General features: G+C 40.9%; 2 protein-coding genes and 1 long non-coding RNA gene across 3 annotated transcripts in view; 1 reads left to right on the plus strand and 2 right to left on the minus strand.

Annotated features, from left to right (window-relative positions):
• TPO (thyroid peroxidase) overlaps positions 1-17,708 on the minus strand; it is a 990,904-nt gene that overhangs the window by 394,735 nt on the left and 578,461 nt on the right. The gene's annotated exons all lie outside the window — the stretch shown is intronic.
• The window catches only part of SH3YL1 (SH3 and SYLF domain containing 1), a 458,321-nt gene that overhangs the window by 146,868 nt on the left and 293,745 nt on the right, over positions 1-17,708 (plus strand). The gene's annotated exons all lie outside the window — the stretch shown is intronic.
• On the minus strand, positions 7,768-9,233 carry LOC310673776. Its single transcript, XR_014509226.1, has 2 exons — positions 8,902-9,233; positions 7,768-8,326 (listed from the first exon to the last, which is right to left on the minus strand). It is a non-coding gene; the product is annotated as an uncharacterized lncRNA (long non-coding RNA).

A 17,708-nucleotide genomic window follows, 5' to 3' on the forward strand; every position in this document is an offset into this window, starting at 1 on the left:
TTAGATTAGATAGATAGATAGATAGATAGATAGATAGATAGATAGATGATAGATAGATAGGTAGATAGATGATAGATAGATATAGATAGATAGATATCATTTTGGAAGCATGACTGATACCCTGACCTGAGGAGCCCAACCACCACTTATCTGCAACTTGGCAGCAAGAGAAAATAAATATCAGATCCAGAAGCCCTAAAGATGTGCATAGAAACTGTAAAGAAGCATTAGCTGTCAAAGGTGACTTATGCAGTACTGGTGGCGGCACATTAGAGCAGCACTCCACAACCGGCTCCCTATTGCTTTGTTGGCTCAATTCAAGGTGATGATGACCTCTAAAACCCTAAAGGGTGAACAAGACCACCTCGTGAGGCAATCCCCTACCTACTTGTCTGGCAGTAAGTCTTACTTCTGGGTTGATGTGTTTAAGATTCCAAAGTCAGCCCTAATGTTCCAGCAGCTATATCTCATGTTAAGGAGAACATTCTAAACTCAGGGAGGTGTTCTTGGTGGCTGCTCCTCAGTGCTAGCATTTAGTTCCCCTAGAGAAACGGTGCGCTGTAGCTCAATAGCCACACGCAACTCTTAGCCTAATTTCATAACAGTCTGAGGAGCATTGGCTCCCAGTACGTTTCCAAGCACAATTCAAAGCATTGGTGCTGACCTTTAAAGCCCTAAATGGCCTCGGTCCTGTATACCTGAAGGAGCGTCTCCACCCCCATCGTTCTGCCCGGACACTGAGATCCAGCGCTGAGGGCCTTCTGGCAGTTCCCTCACTGTAAGAAGTGAGGTTATAGGGAACCAGGCAGAGGGCCTTCTCAGTAGTGGCATCTGCCCTGTGGAACGCCCTCCCATCAGATGTCAAGGAAATAAGCAGCTATCTAATTTTTAAAAGACATCTGAAGGGAGCCCTGTTTAGGGAAGTTTTTAATATTTAATGATGTATTATTTTTAACACTCGATTGGGAGCCGCCCAAAGTGGCTGGGGAAACAGCCAGATGGGCGGGGTATAAATAATAAATTATTATTATTATTATTATTATTATTATTATTATTATTATTATTATTCTCATCCTTACTCCCATGATGTTTCTATTAAAGCCATCCATTTACTGCCATATATGCAATAGTTCTCTAAAGCATGTATCCTACATTACATTCCTTTATCATTCTCATTCCTTTGCTTCTATTTCAAGTCCTGCCTGCGATTTCATTTGACTATAATATTTTCTTGAATAACCCGAAAAGGGTCTCCATTCTTTTGCAAGCGTTTCTTCTTTCGGGTCTCTTATTTTGCTGTCAGTTTTGCCATCTCCACATAGTCCAATATTTTCAAAGTCCACTCCTCTGTCATTGGAACTTCTTCTTCTTTCCATTTCTCTGCATACAGAATCCTGGCTGCAGTGGTAGCAAGCATAAACATGCACACCAAACATCTGAATGGAAGGAAACATCTGAAGAGGGCTTGAGGTATGAACCAGGAAGCCCATGTTTCAAATCTTGCCTCTACCATTAAGGTCAATAATTGACCTGCGGTCCCATGCTCTCCATCTGAAATGTCGAGATTATATTGATCTCCCTTGGAGTGTTGTTGTAGGGATTACAGAAATGATATATGTGAAGCATTTTGAACCTGGGGAGGGGAGGGAAATGCCACATGTGTTCTTCCTCCCTCCCTCCCTCCCTCCCTCCCTCTCAATTCCCCTGTTGCATAATCAACAGGCAACAACGCAGTAGAATTAACAGGCCATATAAAATGAACTAAATTGGGGAAAAGAGGTGCTTTCTCTTTTGGTTTCTGCACAAAATCAAGAGAGTATACAGGTTAATCAGCATTATTATTCCATTAGTATAAAAATAAATGAAACTAGACAAGGAATTGACAAGCTCTTCATAAAAGCCATCAAATGAGAGAATGAATATAATTCATACATAATGGCTACCTTTCCTTTATATTCTACCACAATTCAACTATGAAATAATTTGATTCCCTTGTGTGTTCCCCCCACCATGCCTTCTTTTATTCTCGGTTGAAAAGGAGTAAACCACACTTGCATGGCTCTTGAGCTTCAGTCTTCCTGCTATATCTCCTTTCCTTTTTCACAATAGCCCCATTACACAGAATAGGAGTAGAGCAAAGTTGATGCTTAAGAGATAAAAAAGGCACAATGAGGAAAATGAGCAGAGAGAAATTCCTGGCGCAACACTATTCACACGCATTGCTCCTTTAGTAGATTAACATATTCAGCCTAATTAATCCATCAGCAAATTGCAGTGTGCAATTGAAATTACCTAGAATGATACAATCGCATATGTGTGCAACTAATAATATACAGTCTCACACCTGTGTTTTTTTTTAAAGTTTGCACCCAATAAGCACTTTATTCATTAGTCAATTATGCATCAACTTTTTTGGTCTGAATTGCGACAGTATTGGGGACAGGGCACTTCTAATTAAATGTAACAACACTCACTCACTCACAATCCAGAGTCTATGTTCAGGCTCAAGAAGCTGAGAAAATGTAACCCTTCAAAACAAATAATTTGAAAAGGTTAACATCAGGGTTGCCATATTACAAAAAGTGAAAATCTAGACAGAAAAGTTCAGCTTTTGGGGGGGGGGGGAGTTGTTGAGCTATGATTCATGTAGGCAGAAGTCTCAGAAGGCAAGAGGTAGTTGCCAAAACAACCCCTATAACACATCAGTAACAAAACATGCGGCCTCTTGGTGAATTCACACTGCACACCACTGGCAAGGTCAAACAAGATAACCTGTTACATTCACCAAAATGTTCTGTCACAGTATCGGTGACATGCTAGGAAGGAAAACAAAACAGTCTGTGCTGCAAACCCAGAAGAACCAAAAGAAGAGTTAAAGGGTGGGAACAAAATGCTTGCCTTGACGGAATGATGAATGCAGTGCTACATTAAATTCCTCCCAAAGCTACAAAATGGTATGGAAAAATTAATCTTGTAACAGTAAGGCGCACAGTGCATTTCAGTTGGTGCCCACCGTGTTTCAGGGCACGGAAAGAACAAACCTAAACAAATACGTCAACCATAATGCAGATCATTAAAAGCATAGGGATGATCTATAATAGAACAACCCATGATATTAAAAACTCATTATGCATGGGACATACCCTAAAGCCCTCAATGAATCACGGTACAGTTACACCCAAATACTACACTGCAAAATATAAATTTTAATAAATATTAATGGATATTAAACATACGATAATAATTTAGATCCTGCCATGTGCTTAGATCGGGGTGGTGAACCACAGGCTCTTGTGCCTGATCCTGATTTGATGCACCAAGCTTTTGTAGTCCACCACCAGCCTCTAATCCAATTTATCAGTGCTGGTAGCATCACCAGTGTTATGTCAAGTCTGCTTTAGCTGCTGGCATTGGGAACAGATTGGAGCACTTCAGAAACAAGGAGGAAGATACTTGTATACTTGAGATTTAATATATGGACCTTCCTCTCTCTCTCTCTCTCTCTCTATATATATATATATATATATGTTTAAATGATAAGCAAACTAAATATATGACTCCAGTGTTTCTAATCAGATTATCTTTTGTTCTGTGACAGGTAGAAAATTATACTGTACGAAAGGGTCTTTGATAAGGAATCAACGCGCAAATATATGAATCTTCTTTCTACCAGCACATCCCATGAACCATGTAGCTTAGTGGCTAAGGTGTCATGTGTTCACAGGGAAAATAAATCACTTAAATATTAAACTCCAAGTCATGCCCCCCTCATTCTAATCTTTGATGGCTGAAAGATGCGCTTCTAAGCAACCTTGAGATTTTCAGCTGTGAAGGTATGTGGCTGTTTTAAAAATCTTTTAGAAGAAGAAGAGTTTGGATTTGATATCCCGCTTTATCAGAACCCAAAGGAGTCTCAAAGCGGCTAACATTCTCCTTTCCCTTCCTCCCCCACAACAAACACTCTGTGAGGTGAGTGGGGCTGAGAGACTTCAGAGAAATGTGACTAGCCCAAGGTCACCCAGCAGCTGCATGTGGAAGAGCGGGGAAGCGAACCCAGTTCACCAGATTACGAGTCTACTGCTCTTAACCACTACACCACACAGGCTCTCATTCATTTTAGCATTCATTCATGTATTCATTCACTGTTTGCTGTTTTAAATACAGTGGTAAAGGTAAAGGTAAAGGTACCCCTGCCCGTACGGGCCAGTCTTGCCAGACTCTAGGGTTGTGCGCTCATCTCACTCTAGAGGCCGGGAGCCAGCGCTGTCCGCAGACACTTCCGGGTCACGTGGCCAGCGTGACAAGCTGCATCTGGCGAGCCAGTGCAGCACACGGAACGCCGTTTACCTTCCCGCTGGTAAGCGGTCCCTATTTATCTACTTGCACCCGGGGGTGCTTTCAAACTGCTAGGTTGGCAGGCGCTGGGACCGAACGACGGGAGCGCACCCCGCCGCGGGGATTCGAACCGCCGACCATGCGATCAGCAAGTCCTAGGCGCTGAGGTTTTACCCACAGCGCCACCTGCGTCCCATCAATACAGTGGTACCTCGGGTTAAGTACTTAATTCATTCCGGAGGTTGATTCTTAACCTGAAACTGTTCTTAACCTGAAGCACTACTTTAGCTAATGGGGCCTCCTGCTGCCGCCGCACCGCCGGAGCATGATTTCTGTTCTCATCCTGAAGCAAAGTTCTTAACCCAAGGTACTATTTCTGGGTTAGCAGAGTCTGTAACCTGAAGCGTATGTAATCCGAGGTACCACTGTATGCTTTAATTTTCATTTTGCTGTTTTAAATATGCTTTTATTTTATTTTTAATTGTAGTGTTTTGCTACTTTGCTGCTTGCTGACCTGTGTAGGATTGACATAATCAATGATAATCACCATCACCATTGTCTCACAAAGTTGTGAGTCTATCACACTCCTCTGAGATTTCCTGTGTAGCTTCCTCCCCACTGCCCCTCAAACAAGCAGTTTTCCTATTCTGTCAAGAATGACTTAGAAGCTCGGTGTTCACATTCCCATTTCCCCTGGCCTACTTTGAAGTGAGGAACTGGTTTTCCTCATTCCTCCAGAGGCAAGTCAAGCATTGCAGGTCAACACACCCCAACACACCCACCAACACAGATGTGTGAAAATAATACCAAGCACTGACGTGCATTGCAGTTTATTAAATCTGAATGACGAAGTGGAAAATAAAGGCATTTTAGAAACTTCCTTAGGCTTCTAAGCAGAAACACAAACGCATATGGTCCATTTGGGCTGGCTGGCACCCTCCTCACAGTGCTAATACCAACGTTGCAAGTAAGTGCTAATGACCTACATTCCTGACTTCTATTAGAAAAGTGGCAGTCTGAGCGCATTTGTCATATAGAGAAGACTTAAATGGGGTGGTGTAATTGCTGCCGGCACTGGGGAGTGTTTTATCTCATTGTTGACTGATGCTGAGTGTCGGGTCACGTTTTTGTGAAAAACGCAAGCGGAAAGTGCTCATGACATGGACTTTTGTTGTGCATACAAATCGAAAGAATTACATTTGTGCAAAAGATGAAACTAGCTGGTTTTCATTTGGACGGCCACAAAAAAAAAAAACCAACCATGCAAAAATGAGCCTGCTCCAGAAGCTTTTAGTAACAGAGTTCCGTAGGAATGTGCATGGAAAGGATTAAAAGCCATACCAGTGTAGAGCCAGTTTCAGCCTTCCTAAGTCTGGTGCCATCCAGGTAGTTTGACTGGCTGGGGGTGGTGGAATCAGGCTGGCCTACTCCTCTGCAGTGAATTTTGTCTCCTATCTGAACACTGTGGGTTGGATGTACATAGGAAGGATCTGAAATACCTGTGTGCTAGCCCTTCACTTGCGTTTAATGATGGTAATGTAGAATTGCCCACAGAGATTCAATTATCTTCAGACATAAAAGAACAGCATATACAGAGCCTGGAACTAATGTGCATAGCGATCACAGCCTTTTCTACTTTAAACTGAGGCATCAACAATGAGAAACTTTTTCAAAACTTCCAAATGAAACATAACTTTTTTTGACAGATTTGGGAAACATATATCTTAGGTAGCAAATGCAACATCAGTTAGGATTATTACTAGTTTGCAGCATCGGCTGAAATCCCTAAATATACAAAAAGTGAAATCCTCTATTATATGGACACACACACACACACAGAGAGAGAGATTGCACCCTTAAATACCTTCCCTGGCCATGCTTTCCTCTTTGTAGTAGGAGAGAAAGAATAAAGATTTTCCAAAGCCATTGCAGGACCAGAAGTTGGTGTTTAGGTAACACATGAATTCACTCTTTTTAAAACCTGGTGGGTTTGTTCACAGGGAATGGCAAAGCCTTCTGCAGTACCACCTTCATTGCTGAATTGGGACATATGAAGAAATTTGAAATTAAAACCGATTTTTCAATCCCACTCCCACAGCTTCGCTGCCACAACTTTATGGGAAGGGAATTAGGATGTCAGTTATAAAGGTGATGCTCTGATGTGCAAAGTTGAAAGGATTTTTCCCTCCTAATGCTCATGGCTGAAAGCACTATTTTCTAGGAAATAACTTTCTGTGATCCTGGTGTGTAGAAGTCAATCAAGCGCTTTCTGACAAGTTGCAAAAGAGATGCTGTTTTGATGTTGTCGGGGCTAGAATGCATTTTTTAAAAATATCTTGCCCAATCCTGCTTCTACTTTTCGCTTTGAGGGTTCTTAAGTTTCACATAGCATACTTTGCATGAAGTTCCTGACACCTTTTTAATTAACTCGTTATCCCAACAAGGTCTCGTATCATGCCTTCATGTTCTCTTAATTAACGTTCCTTTAGTGCAAATAAGATTTGGGAAATATACTGTTATCGATTTGCAGGAGGCAAGGATCCCCTAAAATTCCTGGGGGCCGGGGTTCTCCCCACAGTTTCTGAAAATAGTATATGTGGGTTTTGGTCAGTGGATTTAGGATGGCCTAGAAGTAAGTCAAGCAAACATTCACACTGAATGGCATACCGACTATTTTGCTGGAAGATGCCCAGAGTGTCTGGGGCAACCCTGTCAGATGGGTGGCATGTTGTTGTTGTTGTTGTTTAGTTGCTTAGTCATGTCCGACTCTTCGTGACCCCATGGACCAGAGAATGCCAGGCACTCCTGTCTTCCACTGCCTCCTGCAGTTTGGCCAAACTCATGCTGGTAGCTTCGAGAACACTGGCTAACCATCTCGTCCTCTGCCGTCCCCTTCTCCTTGTGCCCTCCATCTTTCCCAACATCAGGGTCTTTTCCAGGGAGTCTTCTCTTCTCATGAGGTGGCCAAAGTATTGGAGCCTCAGCTTCAGGATCTGTCCTTCCAGTGAGCACTCAGGGTGTGCATACACACAATAAAATTATGATGATTAATAATATTATTATTAGCAGTGGCTCTCTAGGGTTGTAGGCAGTGACCTCTCTCAGCCCTAAAGGGAATTGTCAGGGATTGGACCAGGGACCTTTTGCACACAAAACAGATGCTGTACCACTGAGGTATGGCACTTCTCCATAGTCTGATGATCTCCATGGGATTTACTGAGCTGTGGTCATAGAATCATGGAAGTGCATGGTGGAGATGGATGCCAATGTTGCGTGCCTGCTGTGCTGACTTTTGCTATCCAGAAAATGTCTGAACATTTCTGAAATGTCTGAAAAGTGCCAGTCTCCTGCTGCAGGATAGGAACTGGGCAAAATGATTCATGGGATAGATCAGAACTCTATTTTTTAAAAAATAAAATAAAATAAAAATAAAAATAAATTATTGGTTTTTCCATATATACATCCTCTAACGATATTTCTCTAACAGTTTTCCATATTTTCCTACCCCCTCCCCTGGACTTCCCTCATACTCCCATTTTGTTTTACTTCCATATTGTTCACCCTGCATATTTCCCCCCTCAAATTTTCCCAATACATATAATCTATTTATTATTATTATTCTATACAATTGCAATTGTTTACTCAAATCCTGCCAGTGAGTCCAGTTCTTTATGTTGTCTCTTCATATATATTGTAAATGGTTCCCATTCTCTTTTAAAGTCTTTGTTGTCCTTTTCATGTAGTTTATCTGTTAGTTTTGCCAGTTCTTCATATTCCATAAGTTTCCCTTGCCATTGTTCTTTCCTTGGTATTTCTTCTGTCTTCCAAGCTTGTGCTAATATAATTCTTGCCGCTGTTGTTATGTACATAAATAATTTCCAGTTTTCCTTTTTTATATCTTGATCTAAAATTCCTAGGAGGAATGCTTCTGGTTGAATAGATCAGAACTCTAAGGCTCCTGGATGTTATTATTTACCTTCCAGCTGGAAACCTAAGGTGAAAAAAAAGCTCAAATTAATGCTGGTTGCATTCACCTAAAGATTTTGACATAGAGGTAAAGAACCTGACAAGAAGCAGTACTACCTAATAATCATAATACAGAAAGCTGACAGATCATTTCCAAATACCTTACACCTAATCATAATATTTGGACATCATGTAGGTTTTTATTTTTTAAAAAACCCTAACCGGAGCAAGCAAATTACCCTAGTCAGCCTCCTCTCCCCCCACAAAAAAATATTCAAGATGTGATTGAGTTTTTAAAAACACCAATAAAGAAACAAGATGGAAAGGCAAGATATGGAATCTTTGTGGGATGATTCAGTTTCTCATAACCACCATGCTTGGCTCTAATTAATGCATGAAGGGGTTAAGATAATAGAATAAGCAGTCCTCCTAGACTGACCTAGGTCACACCCCTTCATCTTGGGTTAGCATAGCCTTTGTTCATCCTCTTTCCACCATGTAACTGAGGAAGGGTGTCTGGGCTGATCTCTCCAAGCCCAGACTGTGTGGCTTAAGCACACTATATTTGTGTTTTTATACAAATAATTTAGAAACAGTTACCAATTTCGATGCTGTTAAACTGCCTGTGTTTTCTTGCTGCTGTATGAAAAAGGACAATAATTTGACCTTTGAAGAGTTTGTAAGTAAAACCATTTTCACTGTGTGGTTTATTTCATTACTAAAGCGGAAGAAAGGAAAAGCTTTGGAAGCAACTTAGAAGAGGATATTTTAAAGGTCCAACCATCTATATTTCCATGCTGTAGTTTGCTGGATATTTTGTGATTTTAAATCTCTGCTGGAGTTCTCTCACAGAGAGTTTTTGCCCCAAACCTGGATCTAGGCATCCAGGAAATTCTCCTTTTATAATTACCAAATAAAAACCAACTGACAACCTTTTTATGGTTGGAATAGAATATTAGAACATGTATTCCAAATCAGTTTGGAAAAGAAGACTGCCAGATGGAATGCATTGAATGAGAACAACAGAATATAGATCCTTAATATGGGGACAAAGATGTTTGAGGATTATGATGTTTGTGGATCCGTGTATGGAAGTGAGAGCTGGACCATAAAGAAGACTGATCGCTGAAGAATTGATGCTTTTGAATTATGGTGCTGGAGGAGACTCATGAGAGTCCCATGGACTGCAAGAAGATCAAACCTATCCATTCTTAAGGAAATCAGCCCTGAGTGCTCACTGGAAGGACAGATCGTGAAGCTGAGGCTCCAATACTTTGGCCACCTCATGAGAAGAGAAGACTCCCTGGAAAAGACCCTGATGTTGGGAAAGACAAGGAGAAGGGGACGACAGAGGACGAGATGGTTGGACAGTGTTCTCGAAGCTATGAACATGCGTTTGACCTAACTGCGGGAGGCAGTGGAAGACAGGAGCGTCTGGCGTGCTCTGGTCCATGGGGTCACAAAGAGTCGGACATGACTAAACGACTAAACAACAACAACAACACAAAATTACCTGATCTGCTCCGCTCAAACTAATATACAGATGACAAGTTAGCTATCCACTGGATTTCACACTTCTCTGAATGTTGCAACACAATTCTCAGCTGTTTAAATGTGTATTTAAAAGAGTTTAGAGAAAGAAATGAAATACACGTTTAAGACTGAGCATCCTGCGAGCGGAGCCTTCATCATGTTTCTGGAACTCACTCCTGAAATGAGCCATCTATGGAAAGTATTTATGACTTCTGGGGGGGGGGGTGGAACTCTGTGAAAGAGTGTTTGTTCTGCTTAGCATTCAGTTGCTTGTTACTGTTTATTATTTCCTGCTGATGATTATGTGATTTGACTAGATATGTGTGGCTTCAGGCAATTTTAAATGTCATAACTCTATTTCAGGTCTTCTATCGGGAGGTTTTAAAGTAAACATTTGGTTGTGACCCACCTTGAGTGCGTCAGAAAAGACAGATGGCACATGCATTTAAAAATGAATGAATATCTATATAAATACATTTTAAATGCAGAGCTAGGATAGCTGCAATTTATCAAAGCCATATCTACAAGTGGAAAAAAATCGCATTTTTTTGCACTATTAGTTAACCAACTTTATTCTTCAAAAACCTATCTGGCCAAATATGTTTATCATTGTTATAGTGATAAATGGGCCCAATTCAACAAATGTTAACCATGCCTTGAAGTAATTTAGCCATCTTTTAGTCACACCTACATCCTAATCCAGGGCATTCAATGAGACTTGTTCACAACCAACTCTTGCCTATATTTATCAGTTTCAGCACTTGTTCAATATTATCCTCAGAGTTCTTTTTGTATGTTATTCTATTTATATTTGTTATGGCAACAACGGCATTTGTTGGTCGATAATGATTAGTCTTTTCCTATCATGGAATTTTATTTTGAAATGATGCTACAAATAGAGGCCACACATAGTAGACAATACAGCAAAATCACTAAAAGAATAAAGATAATTCAGTCGTTACAATATTCAAGCTGCTATTCTATTGAACATAGTGGGACTTACTTCTGAGTATTGCACAACTTGCAAAGGATTGTCTTGTTAGTATATCACACTTGTGAGACGACTAGAATAAAACAGTCAAAGGAGATGTTCACTATGGCCACACTGATGCCACACGTTTGAAGCACAAAGATACCACTTTAAACAGTCATGGCTTCCCCCAAAGAATTCTGGGAGCATAGTTTGTTAGGGTAATTTGAGTTGTTAGGACTCCCCTTTATGCCTCACAGAGTTACAGTTCTGAGAGTTCCCTGTGAAGAGGAATTGACTGTCAAACCACTCTGGGAACTTTAGTACCATAAGGGCTTTCTAAAAACTGCAGAATTATTTGAGGGAAGCCATGACTGTTAAAGTGATATCACTGTGCTTTAAATATACAGTGTGAATGTAGCCTAACTGTACCATTTCATAGACACACACACACACGGGGAGAAAGAGAGTGTGTGTCAGTAAAATATATATATATATATGGCAATTGATTAGAATTTGATCAAGGACTGCCAAATAGGAAATGAATGAAAAACATGGTGTCAGAATGTCATATTTAAAATGAAGGTTATTTCCTTGCTGTAATTACTGGGTGAGTTTGTGCATAAACATAGTCTCCCAAATTTAGGGTTGCCATATTTAAGTTGTTGAGCATTTTTGCAAAAAATGCCGCTTTTGAGCTATTTTTTATGGCAAATCGGTAACAAAGGCACTGCCAACATGGGCTGCCATACTGTGGTATTCCGGATATGTCCATGAAATTCTGGACAAATGCCAACCCTACAAATTGTATTATTTCACTGCTGTTTCGATGGTTGCTTTAGAGACTTCCAATTACATGCTATACACAGCTTTGTCACTGTAAACAATTAATACATATTATGTTGCAGAATAATGATTGAAGTGAAATCATATCCGTCTACTTTGCTAAAATTATTTTCACTTAATTTGGTTGTTTTAAAGTGCATGTCACTTGCCAGAAAATAAACTACAGGGTTGACAGGAAGTTATCTGTAAGTGTCCTCTCGCTGAACTATTTTTAGTTTAATTAATGGTGAAACGGTGGCACTGCTTTCTTCCACAATCTGTTGGCTGCGGTAGTCCAAAATATGTTTTTATTTATAGAAATGACCTTTCAAATCTAATTATAGTGATCAGCAACTGATTTTTCACCTCTGATTAGTATTAAGTTCAGCCATCAGGTAAGCCGAGAGGTAACTAAATGGCTATTTTTATTCCCTCCTCAGTTGTGATAACCTGAGTCATGATTGTTCTTGACAATAGAATTTTCCAAGCAAAATCATTATGCACAGATATACATTGGCCATTAGCAAGACAAATAGCACAAGGAGCGAACTGGACATAGCTCAGTAGTAGAGTCATGGCTCTGCATTAAGAAGGCTCTGGCATCTCCTAGTAGGGCTGGTTTAGATCCCGGTCAGAGAGAATTGTTGATAGTCAGTGTAAACAATTTTGAGATGGATGGACCAATGGTCAGAATTGGTACATCAATGGCAAATTCCTATGTTCTTCGGTGGATGTACAGGAATGGTTTCCTCCCTAACTTTTCTAACTTTTCTGTTTGTTTATAAAGCAATGCATTTATTCAGTGATTACAGCATATTAACATCATTCATGGAGGCAGAATTGCACACAGATTGGCTCTAGAATACAAACACTGCTCCATCTTCAGAATAAGGACAGCTGCTGTTGACGGCAACCACCAAATTGTGAAACATCTTCCCCCCCAAACCCAGATGTCACATACTCAGTTGCTAGATTTTGTGCTGCCATTATGGATGTTCCTCGAAGGGTGGTTTGTGCCACAAACTAGGCCTAAGCTGAAGGCCCAAAATGGTCCTTTACATTCCCTCCTTTATAGTCTCTTTTAACCGTTGGTCCTTGTTTTTATCTTTAAAAGTTATGTATGGTATAATCACCTTTTCATTATTAGCTTTTATCCCTTACCTGTTTTAAGTCTTATGTGTTCAGTTTTCTGTATGTTTTATCTTATGCTGTTCTGTGACCGAAATAGAGTTTGATGATGATACTGGATACTCTTCCCCCCTAAAGTTTGGTTTTCTTTGTGCCTCCATTCTTGAGTTTCATGAGGCAGGTACAAATTTTTGAATTCCTCCACTTTAAATTTATCTTGAGGTTTTAACCTCCTGCTCTGGCACTGCACTTTTAAATTAAATTAACCTGGTTTTATGATCCTTTCTTGGTGCTGTTTTAACAGATACATCACCATCATCACCATACTGCTTTTATTGTATTCTTGCACTTAACCTGGAAGCTTCCTTGGAAATTGAGGGAGTCAAAATCTTCTAAATGAATGAAATAAAACAAGCCCCTTGTTTAGCTGGTAGACAGATAAAGCCAGGGGAAAACAGTGGGACTCATGAAAGATTAATTTAAATTGGGATGGGAGGGGGGGAGGAATATTCAGGTTTTTAGAGTTTGCTATGCCATTAGGTTCAGGCACTCAATAAAGGCAGAAGTCTGTGTTGGTACCATCAGGACATCCAGCAGGGCTTTTTCCAGGGCTGAGATACTATCTCGCATGCACTAAAACAGGCATCTTGTGTGTATGACAACACTGTCTCACACCGAGTGTGACTATAGCCTGTAGAAAGGACTCTATGAATTGGAAACAGAGATGAGGGTTGCCATACGTCCGGAATTTCCTGGACATATCCGGAATACCGGAATTTTCAGCGTCTGGGTGGTAAAATGTCCAGGAAAATCCGGATGTATGGCAGTCGGTGTCGGCAGTGCCAATTTTGCAGATCTTCCCTTAAAATAGTTAAAAAACAACAACGGCAAATTCTTTTGCAGTCTTGCAAAGAAAAGCTGAGCAAATTCTGTCCGGATTTTCACTGTTTGAATTGCGGCAACCTTAACGGAGATGTTACACGTACCTTTGTTTTCTGTGAAAATCTTTCAGTGAAAACAAATCAACAACCACAACAAAGTGTTGCAGCGAGGAGTGCTTTGCTGGTACTCTGAGTCACCTGCCTTGAACACCTTTTTTATCGGTTGTTTCTACGGTAGTGGCAAAGGAGGATTGGCACATCATTCTGAGTTTAGGAGGCTCGGAATCACATTTCCCCTGCCCCACTTTTTATCTGAATACATCCAGTTGCCTTATTATTCATTGTAGAGTTGGATTGCTTAGGTACCTTGTGCCAGCAGCTTGCGATATGGAGCATTCAGGGCGGTTTGTCATTACATAAGAAGCATAAACCAGAGCAGTGTGCTGCATGGACCAATTAACTAATCCAGCATAGCAAGTCCTCGAGTTCTTAACTTTCTTCTTTCTTTCATAAAAAAAGGCAAGGCAATACTTTAAAGAAGAACCGGGAAGAAAATGTCACTCTATTTCGGAGTGCAGTACCGAAAACGTCTTGATGGAGCCTCAAGGAAGGATCTTCAATACAATTCTGATATAAGCTGCTTCAAAGGGGATTTAAAATAAAAGCAGTAGATCAGTTTTATTTATTTTCAGTTCTCACCTGCTCATATTGACAGGAGATTTGTCTTTCTGTGTTTTTGAAAGGGGGGAGGGGAGGAGCTGCTGATTACATGAAAAAAGAAACCAAAGCACGGTTTCTCTGTTATTTCTTTAAAACCTCACATCACAGCCTGGGGTAGCAATATAATGAGGCGTTTAGCATATCGGAGAGGAATTTTTTATCTCCTACCTGTAAATCAGTGAGGAATAGAGATTCTCTTCATGCCCGTTTTACATTGAAGGTATGTTTCTTGAAGAATAATCAATGCGCCTGATGAAAATCAGGAATTTGGAAAATTAATTTGAACGGCACTTTGATTTTTTGATTTTTTTAAAAAAACAAGAACCTGTGCATTCAACTACTGAATATTATATGGCCCCAGTCTTCCTTTGATTTGACTGAAACTTTCTGGAAGTCAGTGACCAAGAGAAAGATATCTAGGTGTGGGCAGATACAAGAGGTGAAGAAATAAAAAGATTCAGGGTTTTCCAAACTTGGGTCTCTAGCTGTTTTTGGACTACAATTCCCATAATCCCTGACAATTAGTCCTCCTTGCTAGGGATGATAGGAGTTGTAGTCCAACAACAGCTGGAGACCCAAGTTTGGGCAACACTGAAGAGATGAAGGCTCACGGGATATATTTTTATGTGGAGCAATGTTTCTTAAACATTTCACACATGCTTTTAGGAAAGGTGTACACCCCCTCATCTAAGTTTTCTCCAGAAGAAAGCCATTTAATTTCCTGTGTTTCTTTGGATACCGGGAAAATAAAAGTCCTTGTCAGCATCTCCCACTGGTTTAGGTCTGTGGTCATTTTTCTATGGTCTATGGTCATTTAGAACTTGCCTGCAAAACGTTTTGCTTACCAAGCCATTTCTGGTCAAGATCACCCACAAAACACCTCCACCCCAGAGGCAACATAAAAATGATGTTCACTGTACTTTGGTAAATTTAACCTTCACCAATCTGATGTAGTCAAAATGACAAGAGCCCATCTACAACAGGTAGAAAATACCAGCAAGCTTCTACAATCCTGAACTGACCTCTTGCTTCACTGTCAATGTTTTGAGTATTCTGGAGTAGGAATGCTCAGCTGGTATACCATGCAGTTCCCTGAGGCAAATATTATGACTCCTGGCGATCCTATTAAACATATAGCATCCATGTTTTAAAAGGCCTAACTGATAGCTGCTCTGAACTTTTCTCTACAGCAGGGCTAAAGACCCTTTGGCTTCCCCAGATGCTGTTAGCCTGCACTCCCATCAGCCTTGGCCAACCCAATTTATTTCCTTGCATAGCACGTTGTAAGTAATTTGGAAGGGTTTATAATACAATTTGTCAGGATCAATGGATAGCCAACCACCTTTTCTTTCTAGATCTGAACCTATAAAATCTTGTCACAACTTTTCCTCTTTTCACTAATCTTTTTGGGTGGAATTAATTGATGCTTTTGAATTATGGTGCTGGAGGAGACTATTGAGAGTCCCATGGACTCAAAGAAGATCAAACCTATCCATTCTTAAGGAAATCAGCCCTCACTGGAAGGACAGATCCTGAAGCTGAGGCTCCAATACTTTGGCCACCTCATGAGATGAGAAGACTCCTTGGAAAAGACCCTGATGTTGGGAAAGATGGAGGGCACAAGGAGAAGGGGACGACAGAGGACGAGATGATTGGACAGTGTTCTCGAAGCTACCAGCATGAGTTTGACCAAACTGCGGGAGGCAGTGGAAGACAGGAGTGCCTGGCATGCTCTGGTCCATGGTGTCACGAAGAGCCGGACACAACTAAACAACTAAACAACAACAACAATCCATCACATTCTTAAGAAAAGGGAAAGCAAAGGTGGGAGCTGAGAAGAAAAGAGAAAACCTGGTGTATTTTCAACTCTGTTGGGGGTGGTGGAAGAATACAGGGTACAGTTCTAAGATCCTGTGTGCTGAATTCTGTCCATGAAAAGAATACTCTTGGTCTCTACTAATGGGAGGAGGTGGGGCAGTTTTGGCAACAGCTTATGACCTACAGGGAGGAGGGAAAATTGGCAAAAATTGTCTCCTGTCTTATTTTTACAGATAGCTCCCTCCACTGGATCAAATACCTTTCTATTCATAGAGGGAGTCCAGCTGTGTACACACCATATATTTGAAGCACATTGCTTCCCCAAAGAACCCTGGAAACTGTACTTTACTACCACACACGGACAGCTACAATTCCCAGCACAGTTAATCTACAGTTCCCAGGATTCCTTGGAGGAAGACATGTGCTTTAAATGTATGGTGTGTCTGTAGCCTCCTTCTGCCTCCTTTAAATCCAAATGACTAAATAGCCTGTGGAGGCCAAATGAATGGAGATTTGGGATTTGTATGTAAATAAATACAATTTATTGTGTCCTCCATCATGGAAGGCCTGTGTTGCGGTGAGATCACTTAAACTGCCTCCCTGTTGTGGGGAGGGACCATTTGGATAGCCACAACACCCCATTGCTTGCCCCTTGGTTGCTGGGGTAGAAATTTGGCCTGTTGGGTCATCTATTGGCTACCAAGGGGCTATTTAAGCTGCTCCATCAAACCTAAATCTGGCCCTGCAGTTGGGTTTAGCCTGGAAAAGATGAGACTGAGAGGAGATATGACAGTCATCTTCAACTATCTAAAGCGTTGTCATCACATGGAAGATGGAGCAAGCTTGTTTTCTCCTGCTCCAGAGGTTGGACCCAAACCAATGGCTTCAAGTTACAAGAAAGGAAATTCTTACTAAACGTCAAGAAGAACTTTCTGATAGTAAGAGATGTTTGACTATGGAATGGGCTCCCTGAGAAGGTGGTGGACTCTCCTTCATTGGAGGTTTTTAAGCAGAGGTTGGATGGCCATTTGTCATGGATGCTCTAGTTGAAATCCCTGCATTGCAACGGGTTGGACTAGGTGACCCCTGGGATCCTTTCCAACTCTACAATTCCATGATCCCACGGTTTTACATAATGGTAGCATTACACAGGCTAGCTCCATCACCATGCCATAATCCCAAACAAGTCTGCTTCCCACTATGCACATGTCCAGTAGCAGTGGGATATCCTAGATTGTGGCAATGTCCCTGCCTCATGCTCACCATGTGAAACATCTAGTGCTCATTAAATGAACAAGACAGTATGCCAAGACATAGAATAAGGATGTTTGATGTATATACCATCAGTTGTTTTTGACAGTATTTTGAGCTGCACAGATTGCTTATGGAGCAAGGTAATGACATTTGGAACCTTGTGCTCTCAGTGCAATGTTTATTTCTAGCACTGGAGCTGAAAGCTCCATGTCCAGTGGCTCAAAAGTATAGCACTGCTGCTGTGATTGCAAATTGTTCTCCAAGTCCTGGGCAGGCAG

The sequence above is a fragment of the Podarcis tiliguerta genome (assembly GCF_965153285.1).
Source record: "Podarcis tiliguerta genome assembly, chromosome: 3".
NCBI classification, from domain to species: Eukaryota; Metazoa; Chordata; class Lepidosauria; order Squamata; family Lacertidae; genus Podarcis; species Podarcis tiliguerta.